Below are 10,077 nucleotides of genomic sequence, written 5' to 3' on the forward strand. Positions count from 1 at the left end.
CCCTTGTTCACCGTTGGCCTGGGGTCTTCTCCAAGGACTGATGGTCTGAGTGGGAGGCCTGGGGGAGGTGGCAAAGAAGAGAGAGGCAGTGTGTGGGTGTCTGGAGGGATAAGGATAGAGGGTGTTGCTAGGCTGTCTCTGAGAGGTTGACGAGAGCTTAGCCCTTCCTGTGTCCGGAACTATCAGGTGATCACAGATGATCTGCATCTCAAGGAGGGGTTGTTGAGAGGAAGACGCTCTATATTTATAGGCCTCTGGCTGGTTTGTTTTGCTGTCCTTATTACTCACTTCCTTCCACGTTCTTTTTCTCCCCTACCTGAGTAGACTGTGGAGTGATTTTAGATTGAATGCATGACTGAGCCAATTACTTTCCTCCATTTACTGTGTTTCTAAACCATTTACAGTGTGAAAACTTCGGGATATACTTTGAATCGGAGGTAGTTTATTACATTCCTTTTTAAACCTATTACAACTGCGATTGTTTCAGAAACATGGGTCCAAAAAAAATAGCTGAGCATTGTTCACTGTTGCATATACAGTAGAGTTTGCATCTTAAAAATGTTTCAACTGGCTTCACTAATATATGTTTCCCCAGACTGTATCCCCAAGGATAAGGTCAACAATCAACAGGACTACAGAGTCTACAGCCATGCTAATAGCTCTGTGAGGCTGGACTTGAGCTCAATGCTAACGCCAACATAGCTAACTTGAACTTGCAATGCTAACATGTTGATGTACATACAATATGCCAGCTAACAGTTGTGGTACTAATCACACTACAGCTGAGGCTGATGGGAGCGTTAGTCTTAGCAGGTATTTCATCATTAACCAGAGTGTTGAACTTTAAAATCCTGACCTGATTTGGACAGATATTTGTGCCGTGAAGCCCATCCAGTCGATGTTGAGCTATTTCACAGGATGTGTCCACCGTGGTCCTGACCAACGCTGACTGCTACCTGACCTGATGATGGAAGCATTATATTGTGGCTCCACCTGCCCCACTATGATGCTGCTTAACATTGACTGCTTTCTGGTCTACAGCAACATGTTGGAGATAGATCCATCTAAACGTGGCTCTGCCTGACACCATCGACTGCTACTGTTAATATTACTACTACTGCTAATATCACTACCATCAATGAATGCAGATGGAACCCAAGAGCCTGGTCTGCTGAGATTTCTGCCTAAAGTCTGTTAAGGCTGCTTTTTCTCCCCACTGTCACACTTGCGCAAGCACAACGCTTGCTCATAATGTTGGGACTCAATTGATTCTGAAAATCATGAGCGTGTTCTAGTCCTGTTCTATGTTTAAAGTGTCCTCAGATAACACTTGTTGTGCTATGACACTAAAAAATAAAACAAATGTAATTAATGAGCGAAAGCCTACAGAAAAACGGGATCATAGTCATTGTTATTCAGCCTCTGGACTACATGGGTGTATCACATTTACATTTTTTGGGAAAAAACAAAGTGGTGGAGTGACTAACCAACACAGGCCGACATTGCCATCCCGAGAGCAATGTAATTTGCATGGCTGGAAATCCCATCGTTGTAGTTTGTCGAAGTTGTCAGTATTTGGTATTTCCATTAACTGTTGTGAGGATCTTTTGATATTAAAAGGTGCATAATACAAATTGGGAGTAATTTCCCTACCTCCAACACCTCTCAACATGCAGACAGCTGAGCCGGCGGCTCACAGCTAACGTGCCATCAGCGCTAACTGTAAAAACTACAGCAAACATCCTGACAGAGTTAACCGTGTTTACATAAGGGTGGGTTAGGAGGGAGTTATCAAATACGTCATTCTCTGTTCAGGTAGACAATACTCTGCTATATTTATTTATATCCCATATCATTCTAAATGGTATAGTAGGTAGTCCAGTATGAATATTCATTTGTGATTGAGTGGTTGGTTTGTCAGTGTCAAAGGGAGTGCTTACATAGACCCAACAGACTGCTCAACCCCTCTGTTTGATCCATCTCTTCTTCTGGCAGCAAACAGAGCTTGGGGTCATCTATTCTGATGTGCTTCCTCTCACCATCCTCTGCCCCCATTGAGGAAAGAACAATGGCCTCTACTACTTCATCTGTCCCTCAGGTGTCACCGTGAACATGATCCTGGGATAATTTACCTTGCTCCTCATTTTCCTGTTCATCAAATGAAGGCTAGTGTCTCATTTACATTTTTTCATTAGCTCTGTACTTTTATTATTCAAATTTGTATGTTGTCAAGAAAAACAGACGGGCAGACGGACAGGACTATGTTGTTACCCTTGCTCTCCATGTGCATCAATCTGAGCAACAAAGAGGATATGAGTAGTGTTGGGTCTCTATGTGTATCATAAAGCCACCTGATGGTGGAGGCAGCCATTGTTGGCTGCAGGTAAGAAATTGTGGAATCTTTGTATGAATGCGTTGCCTTTAAACCCTGTGAATATATATCACATTTACAGTGCTTCACACTACAAATAAACAGGATGACTATGACCTTTTCAATAGCAATAATACAAAGCAACTGTTGAACCCTTTTCTTGAAGAGCACCGGTAACATCCGAGTAATGCAGCGATGTATAGATGTGTGGCAAACATTGTATGTGGTAAATTAAATGTCCTATTTCTCAGTGAAAAGAGCCTTACATATATGACACATTATGTGGTCCAGTACCAGCATATAGACATGAGTCCTTGACCATGATTTTAAAGAGTTCACCACTTGACAATGGCTTTTCATCACATTCAGCAACAGGGAATGCATATTAGTCCTTTCCTTTGAATGACATGTGTATAATGTATTGTAGCTTCCCTCAAATAACGATTACAAGAGTTTAGTTGGAGTTCCCCATTCTATATTTATCCTTGAGCCCAAGCCGGCCTGGGCAGCCATCCTCACAGTCATGTCTGTCACCTGGTCTCTGTGCTTGGCCACCCCCCAGCCTACGGTAGCTGTAACGGCCCTGTTCGACGTTGATTCTGGAGAAGTCCCAGGGCAACATGTTTCCAACCCCTTGCAAAAGTCACTGCAGCGCTAGTCTCGCTTTGCAAGCTCCTTCTCCAGAGTAGAAGGGTCTGGCTACAGTATATCGCATCTCTGGGATCGGGGAAAAAATGCTCTGGCTCGTTGTATTTCTTTCAACCAATCACAATGGTCTTGGGCGGTGCTGAGCTTCAGAAGCCGCTGTGGTTCGGCAGCAAAATTGTGCTGGGAGGAAACTTGTATCGATGGAACATCAAGCCCTGTCATTAACATGGCTGATTCCCCACAAAAGAAAACTCATAAATGCATAAAACCTTATAACACATGTCGACTGTGTGACAAGAATAAAAAACATAATTTGAAGGTCGGTGACCCAGCGGTGAAGCCTGTCTATACTTTAGCTCTGGAGGAACTCACTGGACTAATTAAAAACCCTAACGATATGCTAGCTCTTTGTAGCTCTTGCAAAAAAAAACTAATCCAATATCACTGAAGTTAGGTATGGCGGTCAAGTCGATGTCACTGGCGTATGTACTGCCAGAGATGTACCAAAACTGACTGACCCACTGATGACGGCCATGTCACGAAACAGATCAACATCGGGCATAAGGATAAGTTGCTAGCTCTGAGGTTGCTGCTGTTGTTTCTCGATTCGAAGGGAGTTTTGAGTACGGAGACAAAGAAAGCGGATGGGGAGGAGTAAAGTCTGACTTCCTTCCTCTGGGTGTTTATCCCGAGCCTTCACTTCCTGTTATCTAGACTAAAACAACGCTAGCCCGTTGTCACCCGGTGCAAGCGAAATCTGATCGTCACTTCTGACACCAAATGTAGCGTCCCTCAAATAACGGAAACGAGAGTTTAGTTGGGTTCCCCATTCTTTGTCCTTGAACACAGGCTACCGTGGGCTGTAGCCAATGCCAAAATAACAAAGCTAGCACCTCCAATATGTGCTCTTCCCCACTAGCATCTCTCTCAAGCACACTCCCCCAGATGTCTCTACCAACCTTGAACTCTCTCGACCAATCACACACACACTCTCCCACACAACTCCCTGTTATAGCAGACTGACTGACAGGCGTCACAGTCTCTGAACTTGAACAGCTTCACTGGCATCAAGGAAACTATAAACATCAACCTTTCACCTTGGATTTACATCACATAACAGTTCCATAGACATCCAGTCTGTTACAGTATAGATTCAAGGATTCTGCAAGACTAAGGAATCAGCCATATAGGCTACGTTTGCTAAATCAATTACGTCTTGCACAATGAGCCTTTGCTGGTACATAAACTAGCTGGTAATTTAGCTTTGGTGTGGCTGTCAGTGTGCTATGGATTTAAATCGCAGCAGTCTAGTCCAAACAGCAGCATGAACGATGCTGCCAGGCCCTGCAGAGAATACGCTGGTAATATATGCTGTGGAAGAAATCATATACGAGCACTAAATCAAGCGAGTTTACTGACAGTGAAATGCACCGAGAGTCAGCAGTGATGGAGAGGGGAACTGAGGATTTGATAGGTTCTATCTTAAGAGATGGGGAGCGATTAGATTGGGTGAGGGTGGGTGTCTGGAGACATGGGGGGCAATATTCCCAGACGTCTTTCCACAATAAATATATTTTTAATTTGTGCTCTTTTATTAACCAGCAAAATCACTTCAAAATGAATAGCACATTATTAAGTCTTCTAGTGGCTCTTACTGTTCTTTATCATGAGTTTGTATCACTACGCAATTCATCTCCAGCCATTCTTCACACTAAATATGTTTTATATGAGCCTTCATTTATCATGGCCTGTCAGCTCTTAACTGTATCATTATTCAGTCTAGAGTTATAAATTGGAATCATTAAACGGTTTTTCATATAATCTGATGCAATAACTGCTCCCCCTTTATTGGCTTGTGAAAAGAAAATAGTAAATACAATTGTCTGTCAAGATCTTTGGAGATAGCCGTCTCTCTCAGGCTGAAATGAAATTAGGCCAGCCGCGGAGACAGGATCAATGTCAGCAGATTTGTTCGACTTTCATCATGGAGGGGATGGGGTTGAGCGGTTGAAGGATGGAGAGAAAAGGAAGCTGACACTGCTGAACCTGATGAGGAATGTTGGCTTTGCTGTCAATATTTTTTTCTTCATACAGTGTCACATCAATCAGAGGTGTCTTTTCAACTTCTCAGTGCAGTGAACTCAACTAAATGTGTGGTCTATAGTTTTTTTGTCCGGCATCTGAGGCATTTTTCATGAAAGGAGGTGAAGTTATTAACAATGACAATGTGAGGTCAAATTTTTCATCACTTGAATCGTATTCTAATCAGAAGAGGACCTTGGCAGCAGGAACCATCTCTGTGACAGCCACATACCAAACTGTAAAAAGAAGTTAAGCCCAAATGTTGTAGAATGTAAACAAACCTCATATTTTATTTTCGATTTTTTAACAAACAACACCGCCTAACAGTTTGGCAAAATAAAACCCAAATGAAAGTGACGCAATGATATAGAATCATAAAAAGTGGTTGACTATAAGCTCTTGAGAGAAGATGCCTGCTGTTTGGAGTCATTGTTTTCTCCTCTTTCCTCCTATAAAGAGATGGTGATAAAAGACGTGAAAAGATGAGTAAAGACTGCCACCCTCTGGAAACCTCACACACTGAGCACCTCTTATGTTCATGGTTTGGGTTTATACTTAACACACATTACATCCCAGCTTTGAGAGAATTACAAAAATGCATCTCATTTACAGGGTGTGAATATATATATATTTTTTTATAGTTAAATGATAAGAATAAGTCAAAAGAGGTCAAAAAAAAAAAAGGTGTTGAAGAAGGCCCCTGCTTCCACAGAAAAAATGCACATACTGTTCTGTGAGCCTATGCTGCCATCTCCTGGACACTCAAATGATGGTGTGTAATATGAGATGAACCTGAAGAAACTGAGCAGATACTGTATAAAAAAGAACCAAAAACTTGAGCCTACATGACTTTACACGATCAAACTTTAAGCAATATATCATCACTCCAAATAAAATCAAGTGAGCAACTTCCACTTCCACATAGACAATGGTGTGTTTGTACCAGGTAGGAATGCGAGATAGGGTTGTATGCAAACACTGAAATTAACAGCTAGCTAACCAACTTGACCTGGATTGGCTTCTACAGCCCCTCATCGCTATTATGGAGATCCGTTCAATCTATTTCAGCAAAGAAGTAAAGAAGAATGTGATTGAAGTGCATTGTTAATGTGAAAAGGCCCATTTCTCATTTGATCATCTGGAATCAGGTCTTTCACTCATGAAGATACACATTTTTCTTCTTCTAAAGAGCATTCAAGTCCAAGATTATGTGAAAAATTCCATCGTTAGACTATTTATTTACCCCTACTGGCCCGTATTTCCACCTGCATGTTGTAGGTGTTTATATATAAACTTCCCGAAAAGAGAGACAGTTCACTCCAAGGTCACTGTTCTGTCAAACTGGCATTAAAGCTTAATCATGCTCTCTTTTCCCCCCTCTTTGTACCCCCCCCCCAACTCTCAACTCTATCATTCTTAATATTTCACCATGTGTCTTTTTTTCTGAGAGTGGTGTGTAAAGGAGCTGGAAAGTTCTGGAAAATGACAATAAATTACTTGGGGTGCTCTGCAAGGGACACACAATACACATTTGTGGCTGTCTCAAACTGGATCGCATGGCCATGTCAAAAGAGGGAGATGCACACAACCAAGCCAACTGACAAGTTATTTATTCATTTAAAGAACAACATAAGTGGGTGGGAAAACATGAACAAACAGTGGCATGTGGAATCATTGCGTTCAGCAGTGTAGGTGAGTGCAGGAGTGGAAAAGTGTGGTATGGTGCCTCAAACAAAAACCAAGTGAATGTTTCAGGAAGGAGAAAAAAATGGAAAATCCGCTCCTTGGACTTTTTTTTTAAAGAGGGTTTCTGATGAGTGCTGGTGTTGCCATTTTACCCACGTGCTCGGAAAGCAGCCACACAAACCAAGCAGAGGGCCGCCACAGTGGCTCACTGTTTTCTCCAGAAAAAAAAAAACTGTAATTCGTTAACAGTAAAGCTTTTTCATTAAAATTTAAAAAGCAAACCCTATAGTGTCATATGATCATTTTAAGCCAATTATTTTTTCCCTCTGTAAACCTCAAAAGTCCGTCTGTTGGTTTAGTGATGAGAAATGAACAAGGAGGAATATATGAGTTTGGTTATACATGTTTTGGCGAAGGCGTTTCTGACAGGCAGCAGCTGTTGAGTAGTTGAGTTTAACACAAATGGGTGGAGCTGAAGACAGTTTCATGGGGCACAGGGTATCCAAGTGGGACACTTTACAGGCAAAGAAACCTCAAATAACAAATATGTGAAGCATTCATTTAGTTTCGGTAAACTTGACATTCTTATTCTTTAGCTCAACTGCACAGGTGGTCTGACTAGTTTGAACTGAAAATGCCACGTAGGGTAACCTAGAGAATATTTTTAGGTGTTCTTTCTCTTGGTATAGAGCCTTTTCTAGCTACTTAATGGCTTATTCCTTCATAACTCCCTTTCACGTCAGCCTCTGTGTAAAATTATCACAAAAACTGCTACTTTGGCTTCATCTGTTGGGGTTTAATTCAATCAGTGACATTATTAATCCTGTGCAGCTCTACCTCCAACACTTCAAACTGCTTTTGTAATTTTCTTAAGAGACAAATATGAAACTAAAGCTTAGTCTCTACAACGCTCAAAGATGATGACATGACCGGCCGACTACATGCTGTCAGTCACCCATGACCAACGCCTGGTAAGACTGGCTGATTCTGCAAACGTGTCATCAATTTGCACCATCTTGTCGATGCTATCGCAGCTATCTGCTTTCTCCCTGAGAACTTGATATGACCCAGAGTGCTACGAAGGGAATGAAAAAAGTAGTGAATATCTGTAAATGTGTCAAGTTGCAGAGTTTCATGTACTTAATGTATGGAAGTAAGTTCTCCTTATAAAAACTAAAATAATGAATTAAATTCCAACATCACATTAGAACATTCTGAAAAAAAGTGTTGTTCTTACTCTGGGGTGTGTAGAGAAAGGAAAACTATTAAAAGTAGCCCATCAAACCTGTCTTCTGGGGCTTGCTTGCACTTGTCTTGGCTCAAGTTCAGGAAAAGAGAAAGAGGGCAGAGAATGGCTCAGGATGAATCATCTGAAGACAAGGAGACAGTGACAAATCCGTTTTTAGCTTTAACTCAAACATTTTAACTCCAGAATGCTAATATCGTCTCGCTTGGTTTAGTCAAATGGCCTCTGGAGAGTGAGTATCACTTTCAGAGGTTTTCCCTCTTTGTTGACAGGCCCTGCTGAAGAAATACCACTGACTCTGACTTACCCCCCCCCCCCCCCAGCATTAACCACAGCATGCAGGAGTGTGAAGTTATGATCTGAGCTGAAGGTGGCTTATGTGTGCTACAGAAATCAGGATCAGTTGGGGCTAGCATCTTTGAATATGAATTGTTTTTTTAGCCAGGATGGATTAACTTGCAACAACCTCTCATGCATTTGTGTCAGTGTAAATACAACTCCCTGTTGATTATAACGTTTTGCTTCTAAGTAAGGTCAAAACCTCCTACTACTTTTGTAATAGGATTGGTAGTAGAGTTTATTAATGTCACAGCTTTGTGGTTTGCTGTCACTTGATCATGTTATACATGTAGATGCGAAGGCTCCTTCCACCTAACGCATAAAATATCAGGGGCCTCAAATACTGACCCGGCTACTAATGTACATTGCCTCTTATTTTAAGTCACATAATTCTAGTCAAATTTTTCTGAAGAAATACCATGAAAATATGAAAACCAACAATTAATTGAACAACAAGTACATGTCTGCCTGATCCATTTGTGCTCTTGTTGCCCGAAACCAATCAACCAATCACCTGACTACTGTAGTTATTGTTGGTCAATCCCACAAAACAATCTCGCCACTGAAAGACTAAGACAATGTTGGATTTGTTTTTTAATGAGATTTGGTGAGAAAAAGAAAACAAATACATTCTTAGGGGTTAAGGTTAATTGGTGACTCTAAATTTCCCATAGGTGTGAATATGAAAGTTGTCTCGTTGTGGTTTCTTTGTTTCCTTCTTTTGACAAATGTACTTATTGTAAGTCGCTTTGGACAAAAGCGTCTGCTAAATGACCTAAATGTAAATGTAAATGTTGTCTGTCTCTATGTGTCGGCAATGTGATAGTCTGGTAACCTGCCTTCGCTCAATGTCAGCTGGGATCGGCTCCAGCCTCCCTGTGACCCTTAATGGATGGATGGATGCATGGATGGATGGATGGATGGATGGATGGATGGGTGGATGAATGAATGATATTATGGCTTATAAGAGTAATGAATGAATTACTTTCTCCCAGTTTCCCATTTTCCATCTACAGCAATTCTTCCTCCAAACTAAATTCACCCACATTTCCAACAAAAAGAATAGATGCACTCCACTGGATTGTTTAACATCCAATGACCAGGGAGGAGAGACTGCAAGTAACATCATCATCATTATAGAAATCGGTCTCATTACAATGACAAAGAACAGGAATGCCCTGCATTTCAGTCCACAACTATCTCCATCCTCCTATCCTTGGGTAAGTATCCTGCACACTATGTCATGAGGAAATCCTTGCCATGTCTTTGAGTGAAGGGGGCTCTCAGCCAATATCGCTGCTCACTGCCAAGGAAAGACTCGACCCTCTGATCCTGGGAAGTGTGCCGCACTCTTTCTATTTGATGCTGTAATTGTTTCTCTGTCTCGGGCATGAGGTCTAGGACGTATGTTTTTCGTAGGCGGGAACACACTCTGCAGAGTTCCATCTCTGTAGATCTTTTGGATGTGTGGCAACAGGTTGTGGTTTGCAGCATATGGGCCCACTTTAAAACCTCCACAAAAGCTTCTCCTTTGAGATAATTGCACCGTGAATTACGCCAGGCACACTTTGATTTATCAACGCAATTGTTGACAACAAGTTTCCACCCCCTTCAGACTTTCCATTGACAAATTTGTCGGTGATAACCCAAACCTGTTAACAAAAGCCTAAAATGACACTTAATTCATCATCTTGGACAAATTGTC

Source organism: Eutrigla gurnardus (assembly GCF_963514095.1).
Source record: "Eutrigla gurnardus genome assembly, chromosome: 7".
NCBI lineage: Eukaryota > Metazoa > Chordata > Actinopteri > Perciformes > Triglidae > Eutrigla > Eutrigla gurnardus.